The sequence below is a fragment of the Anguilla rostrata genome, chromosome 17 (genome assembly GCF_018555375.3).
Source record: "Anguilla rostrata isolate EN2019 chromosome 17, ASM1855537v3, whole genome shotgun sequence".
NCBI lineage: Eukaryota > Metazoa > Chordata > Actinopteri > Anguilliformes > Anguillidae > Anguilla > Anguilla rostrata.
The window spans coordinates 30,333,979-30,358,486 of NC_057949.1; the positions used below are offsets into that span (position 1 = coordinate 30,333,979).

The 24,508-nt window shown below is 49.8% G+C and overlaps 2 long non-coding RNA genes across 5 annotated transcripts in view; one reads left to right on the forward strand and one right to left on the reverse strand.

Moving 5' to 3' along the window:
- Nucleotides 1-16,055, reverse strand: part of LOC135243811 (uncharacterized) — a 38,719-nt gene extending 22,664 nt beyond the window's left edge. The window contains exon 1 of the long non-coding RNA XR_010326801.1: nucleotides 15,991-16,055. This is a non-coding gene — a long non-coding RNA (uncharacterized LOC135243811). The remainder of the gene's footprint in view (nucleotides 1-15,990) is intronic.
- The window catches only part of LOC135243810 (uncharacterized), a 51,856-nt gene that overhangs the window by 22,601 nt on the left and 4,747 nt on the right, over nucleotides 1-24,508 (forward strand). For all 4 annotated transcript variants that reach the window (XR_010326798.1, XR_010326797.1, XR_010326799.1 and 1 more), the window contains exon 2: nucleotides 15,981-16,055. This is a non-coding gene — a long non-coding RNA (uncharacterized LOC135243810). The remainder of the gene's footprint in view (nucleotides 1-15,980; nucleotides 16,056-24,508) is intronic.

Below are 24,508 nucleotides of genomic sequence, written 5' to 3' on the forward strand. Positions count from 1 at the left end.
GCGCTTGACATGCAGTCTCCCTCATATCCAGATTCCACTCTTAATTGAACAAGTTTATGTACTTGTCTTGCAGAAATTGGAAAAATTTATCACCTGGAAAATGTTATTTTTTCCCCAGGCTGTGTGGGGTTTTTAAAACTTCATCAATCTGCTGAGCAACTATGAGATGAATTTGTCCACATTTGCATCGAAGAAAAGGCATCCGTTCGGCGAGGGAGATGAGTTATGGCCGACGCTCTCATTCGAGCGCTTCTCAGGGAAAAGGGTTTTCATTTTTTTACTCCTTTTATTTTTCTTTTCAACTTCCTGTTCCAACATGTTAATGTGAATTTGGATCAGACTAAACTTTTTCCTGTACCACTGAATAAACTACGGTCTGTTTATAAAAGAATGAAAAATGCCTTTTTGATTTACAGGATAGGCCAGCATTTCCCAGCCCACCCATTCTTCTTAATGGTAAATTACTCTAATGAGTATTAAGAGGATTAAATGTACTCTGTGTGTGCTAACATTTTATCATGTTGTCATTAATACTCTATTAAGCTTTTATAATCTGCCTAGACTGTAACGTTACTACTTTTTCTTAGTTCTCTGTATTTTACTTTCCCACAGATGTTAAAATCAAACGTTGTCTCCGGAGAGTAGGGAGTCCATGGAATGTTCATTCCTAAATAACGAGCATGCGTACCATCTGGAGCAAACAATGCTATGTGGCACTCAGCTTGCTGCATAACCTTGTTTCCTCCTGCCTAACAGTTATTGCACTGAACGCACAGTGAACGCACACAGTAAACGCACACAGTAAACGCACACAGTGAACGCACACAGTGAACGCACACTAAGCGCACAGTGAACGCACAGTAAGCGCACAGTGAATGCACAATAAGCGCACAGTAAGCGCACAGTGAACGCACACTAAGCGCACAGTGAACGCACACTAAGCGCACAGTGAACGCACAGTAAGCGCACAGTGAACGCACAGTAAGCGCACAGTAAACGCACACTAAGCGCACAGTGAACGCACAGTAAGCGCACAGTGAACGCACAGTAAGCGCACAGTGAACGCACACTAAGCACACAGTAAACGCACAGTAAGCGCACAGTGAACGCACAGTGAACGCACACTAAACGCACACAGTGAACGCACACAGTGAACGCACACTAAGCGCACACTAAGCGCACAGTGAACGCACAGTAAGCGCACAGTAAGCGCACCGTGAACGCACAGTAAGCGCACAGTGAACGCACACTAAGCACACAGTAAACGCACAGTGAACGCACAGTGAACGCACACTAAACGCACACAGTGAACGCACAGTGAACGCACAGTAAGCGCACAGTGAACGCACAGTAAGCGCACCGTGAACGCACAGTAAGCGCACAGTGAACGCACAGTAAGCGCAGAGTAAACGCACACTTAGCGCACAGTGAAAGCACAGTGAACGCACACTAAGCGCACAGTGAAAGCACAGTGAACGCACACTAAGCGCACAGTGAACGCACAGTGAACACACAGTGAACGCACAGTAAGCGCACAGTGAACGCACAGTAAGCGCACAGTGAACGCACAGTGAGCGCACAGTGAACGCACAGTGAGCGCACACTAAGCGCACAGTGAACGCACACTAAGCGCACAGTGAACGCCCAGTAAGCGCACAGTAAGCGCACAGTGAACGCACACTAAGCGCACAGTGAGCGCAGAGTGAACGCAGAGTGAGCGCACAGTAAGCGCAGGCTAAGTGCACAGTGAACGCACACTAAGCGCACAGTGAACGCACACTAAGCACACAGTGCTGTTAAGTCTGTGTTCAGTCTTCCGGCACGCGTTTGTTTGCTCGCGTCAGGGAGCATCTTTAACGCCTCTGCAACAGATGGAATATTTATGCTACGCTAACTGGAGTGTCTACTGTGGGTCTTCAGAAGATGCATGCTTGTTGTAGTGCTTTACAAGGAGAAGTTATATGCTTGTTTGTGATATGAGGAACTGACAGAGGCTGTTTCTCAAAAAGAACAGACTGTTCAGGTCTGACCAGCACGGTTGCATGAAAGAGTTTAGTAATGCTGGAATAATGTCAGTTTTAATAGGCCACCACCAGGAAAGCGATGAGGTCATCGATCTTCTGCCTTCTTGACAGACTACGTTTATCCTCGAGGCTTTCCCGCCAAAAACAGAGGCTCAGAAATGGCTTGTGGAAGCGAAGGACGGGGCCGGGGGACGTTAGCACGTTAGCACACATGCCTCTGAACTCTAGAAGATTCTTTCTGTTGACTGTTGGGATCTGACCTTGGCCTCCGGGCGCTGCTTCTGGACGGGGCGTTTGGCCGAAGCCCCTGCGCGTAGCGTATTTTCGCCTATTGGTGAAAACAAAAAAATTGACACTGCCCCAGAAGGTTTGTCCTGTCCTGTCCTGCTCTGTTCTGTTTTGTACTCTACTGCACCTCTCCCATTTAAATTCCTTGACTCTGAGTTTTGGAATTCTCTTTTGATTGGTTAACATTTTTTGGCAACTTTTCTCTAAGACTACTTTCTATTAGAAAAGATAAGTCTCTTGTGAATTGAACACCTCCTAATTTTCTAACAAGTACTCACTGCTGGCCTGTCACAGAGAGGGTGTTTTGACCTAACTGAGTGGAACGCAGTGTAAGCAAAGCGGCTAAATCTGAGGGCTCAGTAAGCTTGAACCAATTAACTTTGAAAAGAAAGCAGTTTGAAAAACAGGCCTTGGCACCCGGACCGAACACTTTGAATTTCTCTTGATTTATCGACCGGCTCGTTTGTCACACGAGAAGACGTTGCTAACTCAGAGTGGCGGCTCACAAAGCAAAAGCGCTCTTAATCCAATCAGCAGGGTGTGCTATTTAACTAAGAGGCAGTCTTACCTAATGTTTGTTAAACTGGATTCCTGCCTACATCTAAGGCCAGTCACAGACTGAACTGAACGAACAGCCTTATCTCCTTTGGCGAAAGGAATATCAACAAAAAAGTTCGAGAGAGGGTACGTGTTTAAACGGCTTTAATTATTGAGCAGTGTTGTGCTAAGAATTAGCGGCACTGGAGAACTCTTATTTGCCTTTAAATATTTGAACACTGAATTCCAGCAATAGCAGCCAGAGCGGGGGTCACAGAAAAAACCTTTGCCTTATCAGTGAAGAAGCAAGTGTTCACATCCAACCTCGATCATCTGGGACAAACACTTTCAACCGTAGTTTAGCGCCTATGCGGCTTTGCTTACGGTAGAGATAACGTGGTGTTGTGAAATTCCCTCAGTGTTCTCGGCCCTCATTCGTAGTTGGGAATTAGCTTTGCTACACTATGAAAAACGTGTGAAACATGTTATGAAGTTTATGAAGCCGAGTGTCACTTTTTTTCTGGAATGCGATATAGGGGACAGACTCAGTCTAAAACAACCCAGACCATGACACTGTACCAGCCCTTTCAGAAAGGGGACATGTTCGTGCTAAGAAATGGCCCAGAATAGGCTACGTATGTTTATCTACTTGATTAGCTTTCCATTTTTCTTGATATGCAATAGATTTTCACCCGGATGTTGTATTAGGTTTCTTATTGTTCATTTCAGTGCCCCAGCGTCAAACGCTTATTCAAGCCTTTTAAAACAAACATAGAACTCGCTCGCAAATCGCCTGCAGTGTAGCAGGAATTCGTCATATGCATATTGTTCGCTCTTCTTGGTATGAAATTATTGGGCTGGTAAATTGTGCACCAGGGGTCTCTGGGCTAGGTAATAAAAACATGAGCAAAAAAACAAACAAGCAAAAAAAAAAAAAAAAAAAAATTCAAATTAGTATTTACAAACAAAGCATAACTTTGGGAAAGCGTTATTAATGAGCCCGCTTTAGGTGCCCATGTGAAATACCTGAGCGGTCGGTAGCGCTTCTCCGCACTTTTCCGACCCGCACTGTACTCCCCGCTTTCTGCTTCCCTCTAATCGCAAGTCGCGGAACGGGAGTCGCGAATGTGGGCGTCTTTAACGCGAACCCCTTCCCTCCGTCTCTCCCCGCATGAATATTGCATTAGCAGCCTGCTGTTGGGAAGGGGAGAGGCGTTCCGCATGGCGTTTTATTGAGACCCTGCGCTGCTGAAACTCGCCGGGGCGCCTGAGGAGCAGAGCGCGGGCCTATCAGCATGCGCGCGGCAGCGAAGTTTAGAGTTTACAGCATTCGCCAGCTGACTGGCTCTGTTCCAGTCATTTCAGAAAAAAACATTTGCTTGGGGGGATGGAGAGAGGGGGAGAGAAAGATAGAGGGAGAGGAAGAGGGAGACTGGCAGATGAAGAGAGAGAGACAGAGGAAGAGATGGAGAGAGTATGAGACAGGGAGAGGGACTGACTATTATAAGTAGACGTTCCTAACTGGAGGAGAAAGGAGAATGAGGGACATTTTGCTTCAAGTTCAATTATATATAAAGCTGTAGACACGATGCGAATGGGAGCAAAGCTCCCAGCATGCATCAGGCGGTGTTTAGACTGAAGGGAAGACGGGATAAAGCGAGCAGCAGCAGGCGCGTATGTCACTGTCATCCCGCCCGCCTTCGTTTCCATGGCGGCAGCATCCTGGAGGGAAGAGATAAGTCGGGCCTCCTCTTTACAATGTTAAATGATGCCCTAATAATCGCGTCTCGAGCAGGAAGTTCTTAATGAGTGGTGCAGGAGGAGGAGACGTTTTAAGAGATTCAGGATTTAATTAATATTTAATTTTTCCTCCCCTTCCTCCTCAGGTTTGCACTGAGCCTCCCCTTGTTACTGTATACTAATGTGGAAAGAGTGAAAAAGCTCTTATCTGTGCTGGGGCTTCTGGTCTGTGAAACGGTGTCTTTTCAGGAGCATCTGTTGCTTCTCTTGCCGCAATTTCATGCCTGTTACACAGAACCCTGGAGTGTTTTGTGCCAACATGTTACTTCTACGTGTATGACTGGGAGCGAAATTGAAACTAACGATTTGATGGAGACAGAGGGGAACAAAGTTATGAAGCTGCTACTTTTGGGTGGGAGGATTTTGCTCTTATCAGGCTGATCAGGAGTGACTCCAGTCGGATCAGCTGACAGAGTGATCCATCGGGTCAGGCTGATCTGACTCCATGGTCGTGCACAGAGTGCTCCAGTCCATCAGGACGATCACCCAGTCGTACTGATCACTGTACTCCTGCTCTGTGCCACAGAGTCGCTCTCCTTGTCAGACGCCCTCACAGTGCACAAGCTCACACCAGCTCACTACATGAATTCCCAGGCCACTCGGAATGAATGGGTTATCAGGGTGACGCGCATGCGCGCACACACACACACACACACACACACACACCAGCGGTGACTGTCAGGCTGTGGAATACTCAAGCTGGCAACCCCTCTGTCCGATGCTGCGCTGTAATTGGCTCCTCCCAGGCCATATTTCTGCGGTGGCTGAGTCATTTCACTTTTTTTTTTTTTTTTTTGGGGAATTTCGATTTCGCAGACGCCTGTAAAAAGATGAATCAGCGTAATGCCCCCATGATTCAGAGTAATGTGCCGCCATCTTCAGTGTCACCCTACTTACACTGTGTGCTCCATACTGCGCGGGGGGGGGCGGGGCGGGGGGGGGCAGGGCGGGGCGGGGGCCACGCGGGTCTGTTTCTGTCTCTCCAGCGCCACCCCGCTAAGCGCCGCTCGCCGGTGGGATCTGTACAGCCGAATCGAGGGGCTCAGTGTCTCCCCTGTTATGGAATATGGATGGGCCTGATGCCCTGCTCCAACACTAACATGGTCTGGGGCCATAAAAGCTCTGATTAAAGGCTTGCTGGGCTCTGCTTGGGTGGAGGGTGCTTTTAAATAAACTGGCTGCTAGCTTGTACGCAGCCTCGCTCATTAATTGGCTGAAATCAGTCTCAGGCTCCTGCGGTACTGTGCCTACTGGCTGAGGCTCTCACAGTCCTCCAACAAATAAACCTCAGTACCGTATTATTTTATTATATACAAATGATCTACAAACCTGTTATTAGCTATTTATTAACAAAGAAATATCAGGCTTAAACTGCAAGACTGATGCCATCAGTAACAGACATGAACGCATTTGTATGCGCGCGCACACACACAGGCACAGACACATGGTTTCAAAGAAAGTTTCAGTGTGAGCGAGTGTGAGCGTGAGCGTGAACGTGAGGAGGGCAAGCGGGGGGCTGTGGGCGGCTGGGGACGTGCGGGGGGGCTGGGGGTTGCTGGGGACGTGCTGGGGGCAGCTGGGGACGTGCGGAGGGTGCGGGGGGGCTGGGGGCAGCTGGAGGGGCCACCTCTGGTCAGGCTGCATATCATACGCAGCGAACGCAGAAGTGCTCAATCTCAATTCACATCCATCTCTGCAGCGGCGCACAGAACACTGCTGATACTGGAGATTAATGTAGGCCTGTGTGTGTGTGTGTATGTGTGTGTGAGAGAGTGGGTGTGTGTGTGTCTGTGTGTGTGTGAGAGAGAGAATGTGTGTGTGTGTGTGTGGCTCACGGTCTTGCCTCCTAGTTTGACTTAACATTTCTCTCTGGCCTAGCCTATGCTTACTGTGTGAACTGGACTTATTATGGACTGGTTATGGATAACTGTTACATAATAATGATTGTACCTTATCGGACCTGTGTTTGTAGTTGTTCCAATGACCTTTGGTATGCACTTATTTTACGTTGCTTTGGATAAAAAAACATCTGTGAAATTAATGTATGTACAGTATAGTGTCAAATTTGACCAAAGTTTCCTAGAATGGAGAACAGAATTGGATAGAAATGTATGTGTATATTTGCTGTGTTTGTGTTGGTGGTGTGGTGTGGAGAGTAAGGGGATGTGTGTGTTTGTGTTGGTGGTGTGTTGTGGAGAATAAGGGGATGTGCGTACGAGAGGTGCAGGAAGCTGTCAGACTGCTGGAGGGCTGTGTGATTGATGTTCTGGACGCTGTCAGATTTGAGCAGAATCCCCGCCTCCTGACCATATGGTGCCAATCACTCACGGAGCCAGAGCCTGTCTGAAGTGGGGTGGGGGGGGGGGGCGTTCTGATGAATGTTTTAATGCCGCTTTAATGCGGCGCGTGCACAGGGAAATAAATAAAAAGCCTGCGCTATAAAAATGTTAAACTGTGGTTGAAGGGTTGATGGAGTCTGACTAGCCAAGATGGCGGGTTTTTTTCCCTACTTAACTTTTTTCCTTTTTTTTCTCGCTGAAGAAAATGAGAAAATAAATGCTGCTTTTTCGGGAAGATGCCGGGGTGTGTAGACGGTGATCTGATGCTGATACGTGTTCCTTCCTGGAGCTCGATGGTTTGCTACCACATCTCCACAATCTGCGCCGAAGGCAGGAGCGGCCTTACAGCCGATCAGAGATCACCCCCTTACAGCCGATCAGAGATCACCCCCTTACAGCCGATCAGAGATCACCCCCTTACAGCCGATCAGAGATCACCCCCTTCTGCTTTACGGTTTTGGGGTCTCAGGCAGTGTTTCTCTAATGGTGCTGCACTAACGCATTTAACCCCAAACCCTGATGGGCACTTCTGCATTAGGGATTTGTCTTGTGTAAATTTTCACCTGTAAGACACTACCTAGGCCTCCGGTACTAGGGGCGGCCATCTTGCTTATCCACAGTGACGGAGGGGGGGGGGGCATGTTAAGCCAGCAGGTGCCCTTAGTGTGGACATACAATGCAGCACATACCTGTACACTCGCTTACTATTGAGTATACTCAATATGCTCGTCCCCAGCCAGACCCCCTGTCACTGTGGGTAAGCATGAGCATACTCAATAGTACGCGAGTTTGCTGATTCGGGCGTGGCTGTAGACAGGCTTCATGGTTATTTTGGGTTTTTGTTTGTTAGTGTGCTGGTTGGTACTTCAGAATAAGATGCAGTTACTGCTTAATAAAACGGTAATAACTGCCTGATATACAGTGCATCATTGATTTTTAGTTGATTGATGCTGTTGCTGTACTACATACATTATGCTCTTATGATCTTAACCATGTATGCTGGAACCTGGAAGGGGGTTTCAGTCTGGACGTTTTCCTGTATGAACATTAATGCTGACTAATCATCATAATGACCTCTGACCCCTGCTGGGCCATTCCCTGCCACAGTGACTCAATGGGATGGGTCTGGGAAGGGATTATGGGATTGGAGGAGGAAACACCTCTGCTCACTGAAGATTCTCGCTTCTTTGCGTTTTTGTTCTGGGTGATTTACTGTTGGTCTGGGGGCAGGTGCGTAAGTGGGTTTTGGGGGGGGTCCAGCGTGAAGCCCGGGGCCCTCCAGTCGGGCGCCATCGCGGGGGCGTGTGACGAAAGAAGAGATGGTGCAGGTGAGTCCTGCCTGGAGATGAAAAGCCCAGGGAAGCAGGTGTGTCTGCTGGTGTGGGTTTGGGGGGGTCAGTCTGAGATTGGGAGTGGAGGTCAGCTGACCCCGGTGATGTAATAGTCACCCCTCCAGTGTGGGTCTGAAAAGGGGCCTCAAGCCCTATACAAAGCACCCCTCCCCCCGCACACGCACACGCGCACGCACGCACACACGCGCACGCACGCACACACACACACATTGTTAATGTTATATTCATTAAAATATTTGTGAGCAACTGTGTCAGAGGACATTTTTGTGCACAGTGCATTCTGATATAGCAAAAAACTCCTGACAGAAACCTGCCATTAAAACCTAAGGAACATGTAGTTGGTTTATAGAATGTGTGGTACACCTTCCCTCTCTTTCATGTGCAGTCTGGTCCCCGCTCTGGCTTCTGGCTCGCAAGGTAATACCGCCGTGCCTGTAGGCCTATCACACGGCGTCGCCACCGCAGACACCAGCCTACCGCCAAACCCGCCGTGGGAGGAGACGCAAATGGCGGTATAACTAACCGCAGGCAGGGTGGCTTTGATCCGCAGTGTTAGCACTGCCCTCGCGGGGCTGTAAGGGTGATCTCATCGGTCCTTCGATCTGGCGAATGGGAGCGTGGCTGTTTGACCTGGTAAATGGGAAACGGATCCGTTCCAGCAGCACGAACTGCGAGCAGAATAATCGCTGAGCTGCGTCTGCCCTGGGCTGCGTCTGCGCTGAGCGTGTCGCCCCAGCACACTCTGTCCGCTGGGCTGCGTCTGCGCTGGGCTGCGTCTGCGCTGGGCTGCGTCTGCGCTGAGCGTGTCGCCCCAGCACACTCTGTCCGCTGGGCTGCGTCTGCGCTGGGCTGCGTCTGCGCTGGGCTGCGTCTGCGCTGGGCTGCGTCTGCGCTGAGCGTGTCGCCCCAGCACACTCTGTCCGCTGGGCTGCGTCTGCGCTGGGCTGCGTCTGCGCGGGAGTTCGTACCGACCGCGCGGGGTGGGGGGGGGGGCGAGATCGCTTACTCCTGACGGCTCTCACTGTAGCAGGAGGTTTCAGAATGGGGGGCGGGGGGGAGACAGCAGCAGTGTGGAGCTGCATGGAGCTTCATATTCCGGTGGGGGGGGTGGGTAGTGGAGCCGTGGGTCTCACTGAGTGGACGAAAGGGGCAGGAGCTCCTGATGGAGAGCGCGTCCCATGACAACCAGCGTCCGCAACGGCGAACGTGCGAGTGAGTGAGAGAGAGAGAGAGAGGGTTCCCTTTCCCCTGACCTCGTTTTTGCTTGAGGCAGGGAAGGATAGAGAGAGGGGGAGAGAGGGATGAAGGGAGGGAGGGATGGAGAGGGGGATTTCAGCCGGGGACGTCAGACGAATGAGTCCCCGTAGAGAGAGGCTATCAACCTCTGTACAGGGAGGAGGGGCGGGTGGAGGGGACGGGAGGGGAGGGGGGGCACACAGAAACACGCCTCTGTCTCATCTCCCCTTCCTCAGGCTGACGTGCCTGAGAGGCGATTCAGAACCGGCAGATATCATTTCTGCCGTCTCTGCGGCATCTTCATCATCATCATCATCATCCACAGCGTCTCTGTGGCTGTGTTTCCCAGCTAATCTTCCTCCTGGCGCCAGCCAATCAAAAGACACCCGCTGAGAGAGCCATTTCCACATCGCGCTTTGGGGGGGGAGAGGGAGGGGCATCACGCGATGGAGAGCCCCGCCCCTGGAGCTCAGACTGGGGGACCCAGTGATGCAGCCCATGTACAGAACAGAATTAGTGAGCTGCAGTTTCCTTTGCTCTTCATGCATATTTATGAGGGGTGTTTACAGTTTTCCCTTAACTGTTGACTTTATTAGAAAAAAAAATTAAAAAAAAGGTTTTCTTTGTTCTTTTTTAATAAATGGCAGACTGGATCAGACTGGGCGTGAATGAGAGCTGGAGGAAGTGGACTTGCTGTGTGGTGAACTCTGCGGTGGGGAAGCTGGGCTGAACTGTGTGGTGAACTCTGCGGTGGGGAAGCTGGGCTGAACCGATAGGCAGCAGCGGTGTGCGAGTCGCTTCCCCGCGCAGTGCAGCTCCTGCTCATGGCAGCCGAGGGCCTTGGCGTTGGACGTGGGGGGATCGGACTGTGGAGGGGGGAGCTGAAATTCGGCTGTTCTTGTTTACGTCCCTCCGAGCAGCAGAAACATGTGAAGCATGCGCCCTGTTATTTTTACAGCTGGTGCTCACTGGCGCGTTTCGGAGGGGGGGGGGCTGAGGGGGGGACACGTCAGTCACGACTGCGGCGTTCAGCCTTGGATTCCAGTCCAAGTGAGAGTGTGGGGTGTGACCGCTAACCCTGCGCGCTGTTTCCCCCCCCCCCACCCCCTCGGGGAGAGCCGCCCGCCACCCAGCGTTCCACACCGGCCCGCTCGCGTGCGAGCCGCCGTGACATCACCGCTGAGCGCTGCGGCCGCCCGCCGGGCCGCCTGAGGGCCGAGCGGCGGTCTGCGCTGCTCCTGGCGGCGGGTGATTTGTGTTGCCGTGGAAACCTTGTCCGCCGGGCGCCATCGCAGCCGGCTCTGGGGCGGCACACCCTCGGCACGGTGGCCATCAATCCGGCGAGACGCCCGTCTGTCCGCCCGATTCGCTCCGGCGCCCCTCCCGGCCTTACGATGCCCGGACCGCGAACCTCGCTGTCCGTCTGCACCCTTCCTCCATCCATCCTCCACCTGCCTGCCCAGGTGTGGCTGGTGTAAATAAAGCACGTCTCACCCCGGGGGGACCTGCCCTTTCCCCACGGGTCTGCCGGTTCTGTTTTCACCTTCTGACCGTCTGCCTGCTGGGAGCCGAGACACCGGGCGCAGTGAGTTAAGCGTGTGACCAGCCGCTCTCATTGGTCAGTTGCGTGAGTTAACCACGTGACCAGCCGCTCTCATTGGTCAGTTGCGTGAGTTAAGCGTGTGACCAGCCGCTCTCATTGGTCAGTTGCGTGAGTTAACCGCGTGACCAGCCGCTCTCATTGGTCAGTTGCGTGAGTTAAGCGCGTGACCAGCCGCTCTCATTGGTCAGTTGCGTGAGTTAAGCGCGTGACCAGCCGCTCTCATTGGTCAGTTGCGTGAGTTAACCGCGTGACCAGCCGCTCTCATTGGTCAGTTGCGTGAGTTAACCGCGTGACCAGCCGCTCTCATTGGTCAGTTGCGCTTTGGGAAACGATGAAAAGCAGCAGACCTGGTGACTCTCCAAGACTGGGGTTAGAGACTGTATTTCTGTGCCCACCATGAACAGGAGGGGCGCTCTGTTTGAGGGGCGCTCTGTTTGAGGTAGCGAGTGAGTGAGCATCTGTGGCTCCGCCCCCAGGTTGCTGTGGAGACACCGTGGGTCTGAACTGCCGGTCCTCCCAGCCTCCACAGCCCTGCCACCGGGGTTTATATTTTGTGTGTCCCGGTTCTCCTTTAAGTCCCGTGTCATAACAAGGCTGGGAGATTTATAAAGTGCCCTGACCAGGAGCCCCCCAGCTGTGGCCTGCGGAAGCTGGATTTCCAGCCCGGAGCTGGGGGGGGAGGGGGGGGGTGTAGGGAGGAGCCGAACCTTCGCACGCACCATCGTTAGCCACGGAGAGAGAGAGAGAGAGAGAGAGAGAGAGAGAGAGAGAGAGAGTGAGAGAGAGACATCTGGAATGGAAGGGTGGGGCCAGTGGCTGGGCCTGGGGGGGCCAGAGGAGGTGTCTCTGAGGAATCTCACACGCATGTCGAATGCCGGGGGGGGGGGAGGGTTTATTAATGAGAGCGTAGCTGGGGGGGCCTCCGCAGCTCGGCTCAGGGCTCACTTGAACTCCTGCTGGGGTCAGGAGCAGGTGAGAGTTCAGGGTGTAATGTGGCAGAACACATACGCTCGGGGGGCGGGGGTGGGGGACCGGGGGGCTGGGGGGGGGGCAGAGTAAAAAAAAAAATAAAAAAAAATAAATAAAAAAAAAGCAGTAAGAAGAGACCGTAAAGAGAGGGAGAATTTTACAGGTCTTCAGTTTTCTTTGACTGGACTTCGTTAGTGCTGCAGTCGGGAAAAACGATGCTTCTTTTTCTCATTGGCAATTTTAGAAATGACCCTCAATGCGTTTTGACTGTCCACTCAAACCGCGCTTCCAATAAGTCATTGGCCTTACTGCTTCAGTATCTGGCAACGAAGGGCTTGTTTCTGCTTGTTTGTTTTTGCTGGCTGAGCCACACTAAAATCCTTCCCCACGGATAACATTTCCCATTTCTTATCTCTATTAGTTCCAGCTTCTTGAAAGCAGTGAGATAGCACGGGACAGCCGAGCTAATCGGTGTGTTCCAGAAGACCTTCGCTGCAATCACTCTTCCACACAGACTGCGTTATTTGTTTGAAATTACTCTGTCTTTAAAATGTGTTTTATCATTTGGTATTTTCTCTGTGAATTCACAAAGTTCATGGAACATCACCCGTCCCCGCCTTTATTTTTAGTATAGTTTTATTTAATCAAATGCTGCCCCCTCCCCTTTCATCGTAGATCTCTGTCTGTGGAACCCAGGGCCTTAAATTCAGCAGGCTGATTTTGTGAGCGCCACCTTGTGGCTGCTGGTGATATGCATTAGATTTGCCAGATTAAGTTGACAGATTAAGTGCACCCAATTCCGTTTGACTGGGTTCCTGAGTATGCAGCATGCACCCGATCTCCCTCCTGACACCCGCTATCGATCTTTTTCTCCCGTTTTCTCATTATTGGAGAACGCTCGTGACCTTTCCATGAGGTTGAGTACTGGGAGGCAGGTCAGTAAGACAGCGTACTTTATACAGGACATATTACCCCGTATGTAAAGTCTATGAACAATGTGCACTTACTTATTCAATGTGAAATGAAACGTTTAAATGTGCATCTCCCCTTAGGGGGAGCAATCACTGCAGGGGCTGCAAGGAGGGGCGCGAGCAGAGCCGATGTTTGGGGGGGGGGGAGTGAGGTGAGACAGGACACCGCCGCTGTCCTGTGACCTGCTGCTGACCCCGCCCAGATCCCAGACCCCCACGAAGGACGTCCGCTTTCTGTCACTTTCGCTTCCCCCCAATGTCCCCCCACCCTCCTCCTAGGCTCCTTCTTAGCTCCCCAAACCCCCTTGCCCAAAATCCATTAGTTAATCCAAAACAAACTGCGTCGTCGTTGATAACCCCCCCCCCCCCACCCTCCGGCTCGTTCTGGCACCTGCAAGAGAAGGAAAATCTCGGAGTGGTTCCCTCGTTCCCTCTGACTCCCGCCTGACACAAAATGGAGGACCTGCTCTTAGTCGCTCTGATAAGAATGCTTAGAGCGGCGATGATGAATTGGGGCTGTTTGCGTTCATTATAAACAAGCGGGGTCAAAGGTCGCCCGGTGGAGGGGCGGAACCTGCGTTTGAAGCGCTGACAGAGTTATCGGCCTGTAAATATTATCATCTGGACTGGTAAATATTTCCACGCCAATGAGGGTGGTTGGGGTGGGGTGGAGGGGGCTGAGGAGCTACTGGGAGGGTGTGGGGGTGTTGGGGGGGGGAAGTGGATTTGGGAAGGAGAATTCCCGGAAATTTATAGAGCAGGAGCCTGGAGAACGGAACTCCTGCTGCCCCTCTACCGTCCAGCTGGGCTCCTCCTGGGCTGAGGCTCTGCCCCCCTTCTCTCACGCCCAGAACACCCCCCCCCCCTAGAATCACCCCCACCCCCCACCGCCCTGGGCACCCATGGGTTCCCCTTTGATTTGAGCTGGCAGGAAGTGCCCCTCTCATCCCACATTTGGTCCAGGTGTCCATGACCATCAGTGACCCTATCAATACCTTGCTGTGCCCCCATGGCATGATGGTACATCATTCCTGGCCAATCTAACACTCAACTATTTATTTATTTATTTAATTATTTAATTTTTGTAAATATCCTCCCTGAAAAGAAATTGTCACCAAAGGAGGAGGAAGTGAGTTTTTCTTCAGCTCGGGGGTGAATGATGTGGAGTCAAACTTCACGCCCCTGACTCACAGGCTTTTCCACTTCCATTCCTCAGAGGAAAATGGCCTCTTCTGACAGATGCACTAATCTTACGGCCTCCTCTTCCTGTCCCGCTGCCTCTTAGGTAGAATTGGGGGGGGGGGGGGTTTACTTGGACTGAACATTCTCACATGCCCTGGCTCTCTGTAGCTGTGTGTGTCCGGCCAGGTGGATGTGTTGTGTGTGTGTGTGTGTGTGTGTGTGTGTGTGTGTGTGTGTGTGTGTGTGTGTGTGTAAGATCACAGGAACACCCCTGACCTTGTGTTACGTGTGAGTGTGTGAGTTCCTCAGGCATCGATGCCACAACACTTTCCATCCACAGCAGTTTAAAATAAATAAATAAATAACGTTATCCTCGCTGTGCTTGGGGCAGTCGGCTCCTCACTGGGGCTGCTCCGTCAGTTTGAAGGCCCCCGGGGGTGGTATGAGCTCTGGTGAACACGTTCCAAAAAATCAAACCCGTCCCCCCTGGACAGCAGTATCATACACACACACACATACACAGCCACACACACACACACACACTCCCACTCACGCACACGTTCTGTGTGTAGCTGATGGAGACTGATGATCTGTGACTGATGACGAAGTGCACTTCATCACAGATATGCTAGATGTCAAAGGCCTGATTTACTGTTCAAAAATATATTATAAATTCTATATAATACATTTAGCCTATTGTAGCAAACAAGCCTGCCACAGGCCACCGAAGTGGCTTTCCAAGGGGCCCTCCAGCATAGAGACACAGGGAGATGATGTTCCAACAGTCCAGATTTATTTACAAGGGTGGCAAGATGGTACAGCCAAATGAGCAGATGTAAAACAGTCATGACAGAAGCTCCTTTGTGTGGGTGGGGATGGCAGATTTAACCTGTGCGCACTGATTGCCTCACTACGCACGGATTGCCTCACTACGCACAGGTACAGCCACCCCTGTTCCTGGGTCCAATCAGCCTGGCCAATTATCCAATTCCTAACCAATTAGATAACTAGCCCGGTATAATTAGCTTGACCCAGGCCCGGTGTGGCTGTTTAACCAGCCATCCCCACACCACACCTATGTTTTCAGGTAGTTTTCTGCAATAGATCTTACTCAATACTGATTTCATTTCATTTAATTGATCTTTTCTGTTCCCTTAAATATTATTGTTTTGTAATGTATTAATTTGTTAATTTGTTGGTTAATTAGTTACTTAGTTCTGTCAGTGCAATTATCACTGATAAATGTGAATAAAACATCAGATTAAATTTGTCACAGCACCCCCTGCAGTCCACATTATGCAGGTGATCCGGTCTGAAGTTTGGCCGCTTGTATATTGATCATCATGCAGATGGTTCAGATAGTTTGAGGCAGTCATTGGGTCCAGATCTAATTTGACCCTTTCCTGTCAGCCTTCAATAAAAAATAATCTTCAAATTGAGCAGAATCACACGGAAATTGCAAATTTGTCGCTGCATTTTGTTCGCCTTTATCACAATGTACAAGACTGTTTTATTTAATCAACAATTTAATTACTCTGCTAATTAGCTTGACTTTAAGGAAGAATACCTGTATTAGACTTGGCATTGGTTAATATTTTCCCCTAAACTTTAAACTCATGAGGTGCTGTTTTAATGCAGAATGTGATTAATTCTTTTATTTATTTCATTTAATCCCACAGAACTGGAAACCAGGAGAAGAAGATCAGTCTTTCCTGATCAACACCAGCATCTCAGCCCAGTGTGCCCAGAATAAGGTAAGCCCGACAGTGGGAATCTGTCAGCGGGAGCTCAGTTCAGAAAGGCTTTCAGGTTCAGATGTAAGCGGTTGATCCTCTTCAGTGCAGCAGGCTGTATTCTTGATTCCATCCACAGGGTAGCAGCACAGCCTCATATTTCACACGCTGCGTCTCTGTATTCCCACAGTGCTGCAGCCCATAATCCCCCCCTCGCTCTCTCATCCTGTCCCCCCCCCCCCCCTACCCCAAACTCCCCCCACCCCGCTCAGTCGGGACATCCATTTGCTTAGGCCCTGTCCTTAGCTCGGATTCCACATATCCATCCCAGGAGGCAGTGGGGCATTTACAGAAGCAATTCAGGGCAGATATGTGGCTCCAGGGTGCGATGGCGCTCGGAAACGGGCGATGCTCGCTCCTGTAACCCGGGAAACGGGCGATGCTCGCTCCTGTAACCCTCACATCACCCTGTGAGGTCTGCCTAGGGGGGTGGGGGGGATTTACAATGCATTTTAAAAGTTTGGAGATTCAAAAGGTAATGATTAATGATAATTTAAGCATCTCCTTTATGGCGTTTTAAGGGTGAAACGTGCCTTCTGTTAGCATCATTCTGAGTACTTTTAGCCCCTGAGCTTTTAGAAGAACTCTGAAAGCATTGAATGCCACCTGTCAGGGAAATTCACTCGTTCATTTTGATGTTTCTGTAATTAATTAATTTGGCATTTTATGAAAATGAATGCATTGGTTAGTGGGCTTCCTTCACCACACGACACCGTTTCTCGTTTTTTTGCGTGGCTGAGATTACAAACATGTAGCTTTAATGTAAAATAACAATAACAATTATAACTTGTTAAGAATGATGTTTTGCTCATCTGTAGCAGCAATGTCATGGATGACCCACATCTGAAACATAAATTATCTGGAAACTCCAGCCAAAAATCCTGGTTTTTGCCTTAAGAATAATTTATCTGTCTCATTTGTAATGAGTCACATATAACACTCTGCCCCACAACAAAGAACATTTACAGAGCTCCGCCCCTACGATGATGTCACTTGGGTCTAACGCCCCGCCCCTTTCACTATTACCGATAAGGGATTCAGGAAATTTTGTGGTGCTTGCAGGCCAAAAGAGAGATTCCAAAACTCTAATTATGATATTGTGGTTGTATAACTTGTGATATAGAGAAAATTACAGTTTTTCACCGTTACATATTTCAATAAAGTTTATTAACGGATAGCCCCTTGAGATGAACCATATTGTTTTCAAGGGGGTCCAACACAAACCATAAAATACAATAGAACAGACACAATCACATACAACATACATAGAGGCTCTCATTTACCGACCCGCCCACACGTCATTCCCATAAACCCAAAACAATTCAAGATGCTTCCATTCACTTAAATAACAAGAGGAGGTGAAGTTGTGTCCTGATGACATCGGTACATTAATATAATATTATATAATATAATAATTATGACGGGTGGAGTTCACACATTAGCCTGGGTTCAATTGGCATTTTAGGGAGTTGAGAAGTTGTTGTCGCCCAGCTTGGCTTGTGAATAAGAAAATCAGATCTGCTGTTTATTTGAAGGTCAAAGTCAAGGACAGATCTTTGGTTTGTATCCGTGGCACAGGGTGGGTGACTGACTGGCAACAAACAACCAATCAGCGGTCAGCTACTAGCATTCTGTCTGCCACTCATTGATTGCTCATTGGGGGGGCATGGTGTCCTCCATACGCGCTCCAGGCTGGAGGTCTGGTGATAAGAGCAGGCCTCTGCAGCTTCAGTGCTGTAGTAATGGGTAAAGCAGCATGCGATCCATCACCGTTTCTACAATAACAAAAAAAACCTGTCTCATCCCCAATAATTCGGCTTCTTTCAGACACATCTGTGCACAGGTTTACCTGGCTACTTTCAGACACATCTGTGCACAGGTTCACCTCGCTACTTTCAGACACATCTGTGCACAGGTTCACCTCGCTACTTTCAGACACATCTGTACACAGGTTTACCTGGCTACTTTCAGACACATCTGTGCACAGGTTTACCTGGCTACTTTCAGACACATCTGTACACAGGTTTACCTGGCTACTTTCAGACACATCTGTGCACAGGTTCGCCTGGCTACTTTCAGACACATCTGTGCACAGGTTCGCCTGGCTACTTTCAGACACATCTGTGCACAGGTTTACCTGGCTAAGGCCAGCACAGTCAGGCAGCTCTGTGGGGCTTTGACTCCAGCGCCTCCCTGCTGGAGGAGGCGCAGGCGCCTCACAGGGGAGGCGCCAGGCGATTAAAACCACAGGATACCTTCTAATTACAGAATTAGACGCAATGAAGAACACACAAAAAAATAAACCTTTATGCTTAATGTTTTTGTTTTGCTGAAAGTAATCACAAACGCCAAAAGAGAAGTATGGGGAGGAAAAGTATGTCCCAATGGCTGACAGCTTATAATTTACAGTTTTAATATGAATGCACGCGCAAACTTTATTATTCCAAGCGTGCTGCGGAGGAAAAGGGGAGAATGCGAATGATGCAGTAGTTTCATCATATCCTCCTCCCATTTAAACTGTAAAAGCTTGTTTATTAATTATTCATAATTTTGCTGTCCATAATTTCCATCTGTTTTTTTATTTTTATTGCCGCGGTGCAGAAGCAGATTGGTAAACGGATGCTTCAGCGCGCGCGCAGCAATCACGCGGCTTTTGGGCGGAAAGCGGCGCTCTGCTGGAGTCGTGCTGTCGTGCCCTCCCCCCGTCTGCCCGCCATCCTGATCGCTCTCGGATTTATCCAGGGCTTGATATTGTGCAATGATGGGCAGATTGGATTCCCATTAGCTCATCAGCAGACCCCTAACCCGATTTGGGGGTGATCTGCGCTCATGTGCATTTCTCAGCCATTGATTGAGATGTCATAAGGGAAAACGATACGTTTGCTTAAAGAGATGCTTTGATCATCATCGCTTTCTCTGGCCTCGGGCAGACACACATACGGGAGGTTCCCCCTTTAACCCTTTAAAGTGTGAGGTCACAAATATGTGATTAGAATGCTCTTAACTGAACATTCTAATGCTGATGTCACAATCACTGCTGGTGACTGAAAGTAACGGAGTTCTAGAACACTGACTTTTCAAAGGGTTAAAACGAGGCTTACGCCAAAGACTCGTAAGCTTAAAAAACAAAGATGTGCTGCTCATGGCAGACTGGGCCTGAGCAACATAGACTGGCCTGCAGTGTTATAGCTGCCATGGGCAGCTGAGTAGTGCCATGCAGAGCCTGCAACCTGTTATAGCTGCTCATGGCAGACTGGGCCTGCAGAGCCCCTGTTATAGCTGCTCATGGCAGACTGGGCCTGCAGAGCCCCTGTTATAGCTGCTCATGGCAGACTGGGCCTGCAGAGCCCCTGTTATAGCTGCTCATGGCAGACTGGGCCTGCAGAGCCCCTGTTATAGCTGCTCATGGCAGACTGGGCCTGCAGAGCCCCTATTATAGCTGCTCATTGCAGACTGGGCCTGCAAAGCCCCTGTTATAGCTGCTCATGGCAGACTGGGCCTGCTATACGCACTGGCTGAATGCGAAATCTAAGGGTTTGAACCCCTCATCAAAATTCAGAATCAAAAGCCTATTACCAACCACTACATTTACCATGTTTGCTAGAAGAAATCTCAGTGGTTTAAGTTATTTGTATTATGTGGATGGGGGCTCCCATGATGCATATTCCATGTTATTGTAAAGCAGAGCATAATATTCCCCTGTGTTTGTTCCATATTTCAGCAAAATTAAATGAAACGGCTCATTGCATGCATGACAGATTAAATGAAATATAAACTTTAGAAAAACAATGTCACATTAAATGATGACATTTATTAGATACTTTACCTTATATAAAATGTTGCTGTGATGCCTTGTTATGTCTCTAAGATATGTTACATGTATCAGGTTTCTGTGTAGAGCATGTAGAAGCATGCTTATTCATAGTGTGATGTGCTATTACATGTTTTATATGGAGTGTAAAATGCGTGAAATGAACAGGATTATGAAAGAGAGGGATTGCTTACAGGTGCAGAGTCTGTAATGGGAAACTAATGGGAATGCCCACTACAGCAATGACTCTGATATCACCCACTCTGAGCTTCACAGCTGCACAGGCCACACCTGACAATCAATCATTTCATTTCATTTAAAATGGATCTGTTTTTCACTTATCAAAACCCAAAGCAGCATTCATGCAATTGTTTAATTGCAATTAAGAATTCCAAAACACATTTAATGGGTGCCTGTTTATATTTCTGTGCCCTAATACATGTACTACCCTCTTACCATAGAAAGCTATCAAAAGACAATATTTATGTTTATTAAATCTTCAATATTTTTTGATTAATTAAGTGTAAATTTGTCAGATTTTATTCCGCCCTGTGGTTGCGATCTGATGGTACAGTTTTACACCCCAAAAACACACCCCCTTTGTTCTTTATCATGATGTGCAGTATACTGTAGCTTGCAGTGATGCCTGTTAGAGTTGTTGAGTCACAGGTTAAATATGTGCACAGTGAGGAGGAATGGGCGCAGGAAGAGGTTTTGGGGTTTTGGGTTTTGGGGTGCTGCGCTGTGATGGGTCGTTCAACCCCCCCCCCCCCCGTGGAGGGGAGAGAGATGGTGTCTGTGTCTGTCGAGCGCACGCTTCTTATCTTCCTTCTGCAGTCACAGATGAGAGAGAGAGGGAGAGGGAGAGGGACTGAACAAAAGAGGAGAAGAGAGCATTTGTTTCTTCCCCGCACAGGGAGCAGATGCATCGCAGAGCTGCGCTGGCATAGGCAGGTTTTATTGGTGGTGCTGCACTGTGAACAGCTGCCAGTGATTTTAAACTCAGGACATGGATGCAGCCCTAGCAGGAGATGTGATACCCAGAGCACTTTCACAGAGCTGTGATGTCACAGCAGTGTCTGCAGTGACACTTAACACTGTTAGAGTCACTCTCCTAACAGTGACACTTAACACTATCAGAGCCAGTCTCCTAACAGCGCTGTAGTGACACTTAACACTGTCAGAGCCGCTCTCCTAACAGTGACACTTAACACTGTCAGAGTCAGTCTCCTAACAGTGACACTTAACACTGTCAGAGTCACTCTCCTCGCAACGCTGCAGTGACTCGTGGGGAATGCTGTGCATGTGCTGGGTGGGTGTGCTGGGAGTGACCTGCCGGTGAACTCTGACCTCCCTCTGGTCTGGGTCCCTATGGCTCTCTGACATCTCCTCCTGAGGGGGGGGCTGTTGCAGGGGAAACCAGGATTAATGATGAGTTGTGCGTGCGTGTGTGTGCACGCGTGAGTGCGTGCGTGCTCGTGTGTGCGTGTGTGTGCGCACATGAGTGTGTGCGTGCGCGTGTGTGCGCGTGTGTGCGAGTGCGTGCGTGCGCGTGTGTGCGTGTGTGAGTGCGTGTGCTCTCTAAAGATCCCGCGGCTAGCAGCTAGCGCTGCTGCTCCTCACTCTGCACCAGCTGGAACCCCTCTGCTGCCCCAAACACTGCAGCAGTTAGCAGGACAGCGCGGATCGAGCTGCGTCCGCCTGCGCAGAAACGCGTCCCACTGCTCGAGCTGCGTCCGCCTGCGCAGAAACGCGTCCCGCTGCTCGAGCTGCGTCCGCCTGCGCAGAAACGCGTCCCGCTGCTCGAGCTGCGTCCGCCTGCGCAGAAACGCGTCCCGCTGCTCGAGCTGCGTCCGCCTGCGCAGAAACGCGGACGCAGCTCGAGGAACGAGGAATGAGGGCTAATTAACTCAGATTAATCCCAGCACCTCTTATTTTAAGGACGACCCATCCCAAGGACAAGCGTGATGGTCGTAAATAGTCGTAATGATATACACTTCAAGGGTGTTGAAATGTGGTCGCATTTATTTTGACAGCTTCCTTCCTCTCGCGACTCGCCCCCCCCCAGTCCGTCCGTGCGGTCGGATCTGACAGGCCTGCTTCCTGCCTCCTGCCACAGAACTGTCTGCTTTTCCCTCCGACAGAAACAAATAATAATAATAACCATTACAATGATAATGTACAGAATGGAATTTATCTGCTGCTTTTGATTTTCGTCCTTGTTTGGGGGGAATTTGGGCAGAACCGTTGTGAGGGAAACAGGAACATGGGGCGGTGTGCGAGGGGTGCGAGGGGAGAGCGTGTTTGTGTCGTACGGAGACGCCATTTTGTTTGAGGAGCGCCGCGGGAGGGGAGGGGGACCCCGTGTGCGTGGAGATTCAGCGCCCCCCCGAGACCGATACCCCCTCAAACACGGGCGAATGCAGAAGGGATTAAATCAGACAGAGAGAAAAGAGCGAGGGAGGCGGAGGCGGAGGAGGGGAGGATAAAAAGAGAGAGGGAAGAGGAGGCGGAGGAGGGGAGGATGAAAAGGCGGAAGACGTTAATCAGGGCACGCGCGGACGGGGAAGAGTGTTTGATGTGGGGGGGCGGGGGGGCGGGCGGTACGGCACTATAGGTCTTAACTGCAATAACAGGGCTCACCTAATCCACCCAGACAGTTGTAAATTTGCCTCTTCTGTTTGGCCCAGTTATTATTACAGTCTCAGCATGGCCTCATGCGCCCGCCACCTCCGCCACGCCGCCCGCCATAAAACCAGAGATTTATGGGGGGGGGCCTGAGGGAGGTAATATACTCCCCTATTAAATTCCTCTTTAATTGGGCTGTGAGTCAATCATGGGCTGGGTTTGGAGTGAATTAAATTTGGGGGTGCCATGCTAGGAGCTTGCGGGGTTACAGTGCCCCCCCCCCCTTGGTCCCTCCGTGCCCCCTCCCTCACAGATCTCTCTGGAATCTCCAGCAGTCAGGAAATTGTTTTTTTTCTGGTCCTCATGAAGAGACGTTATTTTATCACTCGAGGAATGATGTGGAGGCATAAGCCAATCAATTCCTCTAAATGCATTATGTTGCTACAGCCCTGTTTTGTATGTGAAAGTAAATCCTTCCAATGTACTCTGGGTAATATTCTGGAAAGTGCTTTACTGAACATATTCGGGGGGGAGGGGTGGTAGCGGTGTTTCCTGTGGCAGTTTCCTCCCCTGTGGTGCCCCCCCCTCGCCCGAGTCATCATGTGGGGTCAGGTCCAGGTCACGGGCGCTCCGGTCTCCGCTTTATGAAGCGGAATCTTCTGCAGCTCTTTAGCGCTCGCACCTGCGCTCCGGACACAGGAACACGGCGTATTCCCCAAATAGTGCTGCAACTGTACCAGTCCTGCAGATTTTAATCACCCTAAAATAAGAGGGTTAGGACAACACATCGAGTTCATAAACACCACCTTCAGCAGCTCATAAATGCTAATACCTGTTCTATGGAAACAGAAATGTGCATTTCTTTGTACCTCCAAATTATTGCAGTAAAAATGCAACTCCTTGATGTTTAAGAACTTAACATAGTGAAGTTATGATCAGACATCCTGTGCAAAAAAAAGAAAAGAAAAATAAAACAATCATTCAAATATTTCAGAAATAGACAACTAATATTTTATTCACATCTAAAGATGTATGATATTTGGTAATTTATCAAAACCAAAATAATTTACAAATTCCAATAAAATGTAATTTATTGTGTAATTGTTTGGGGTTGTGTGTAATGAGTGTGGCCCCCACACAGCCTGGTGGATGTTGAGCAGTGAGTTATAAACTGCTCGCGAGCTCTGGGAGCCGCTGGTGAAGCTGCAGCCTGCATGTCTCTCGAACCTTTGCAAGAAAAGGCAGAAACCGTTGGCTGATCGCTCCACTTGGCTGATCGCTCCACTTGGCTGATCGCTCCACTTGGCTGATCGCTCCACTTGGCTGACCGCGCTCGATACATACACGATGGAGTCCAGTAGCTCGAACACGGCTGGCGTCACACGCCCAGCTGGGGGGGGGGCTGTGATTAGGAGGTCTGGGAGCATCACATCAGGAGCCCCCATAAAAATGTCACAGATCCTCTTTGTGCAGCACAATTGATTTAAGGAAGACCTCGAGGTACGCTGCGCACTTTCATCAAAATTGAAAAATCAATGCTAAGCGCATTTATATTTTTCTCCGATCCATAATTCAAAGCTCTCCGCTAATAATTAGCCTCGTCGGTCGCTACCTGTGCTGTGCGTCCGCGCTGTCGGCGCGGCTGGTACGGATTTCAGCGTTCTGTTTGCGCTGCGTCGCTCGCGGTGCGCGGGGAGGAAAGGGAACGTCTGACTGAGGGAGGAAATATTGGAGCATTTTCAGACTGGCCGCTCTGTTTATCACTGGCCGCTCTGCTTATCCTGTATCCGAAAGGTCAAAGGGCATTAGTGATGGCCTGTGACAGGGGCTTGCAGCAGGTTTTTATTCTAGGCCAGTGCTAAGAGACCCGATTCTACTTACCAAGGTCTTGACTGAAAGCCCTGAGTAGTTAATTAGTTGAATCGAGTGTCGCTGTGCTGGGCTGGAATAGAAACCTGCCCTTTCTGGGTAAGAT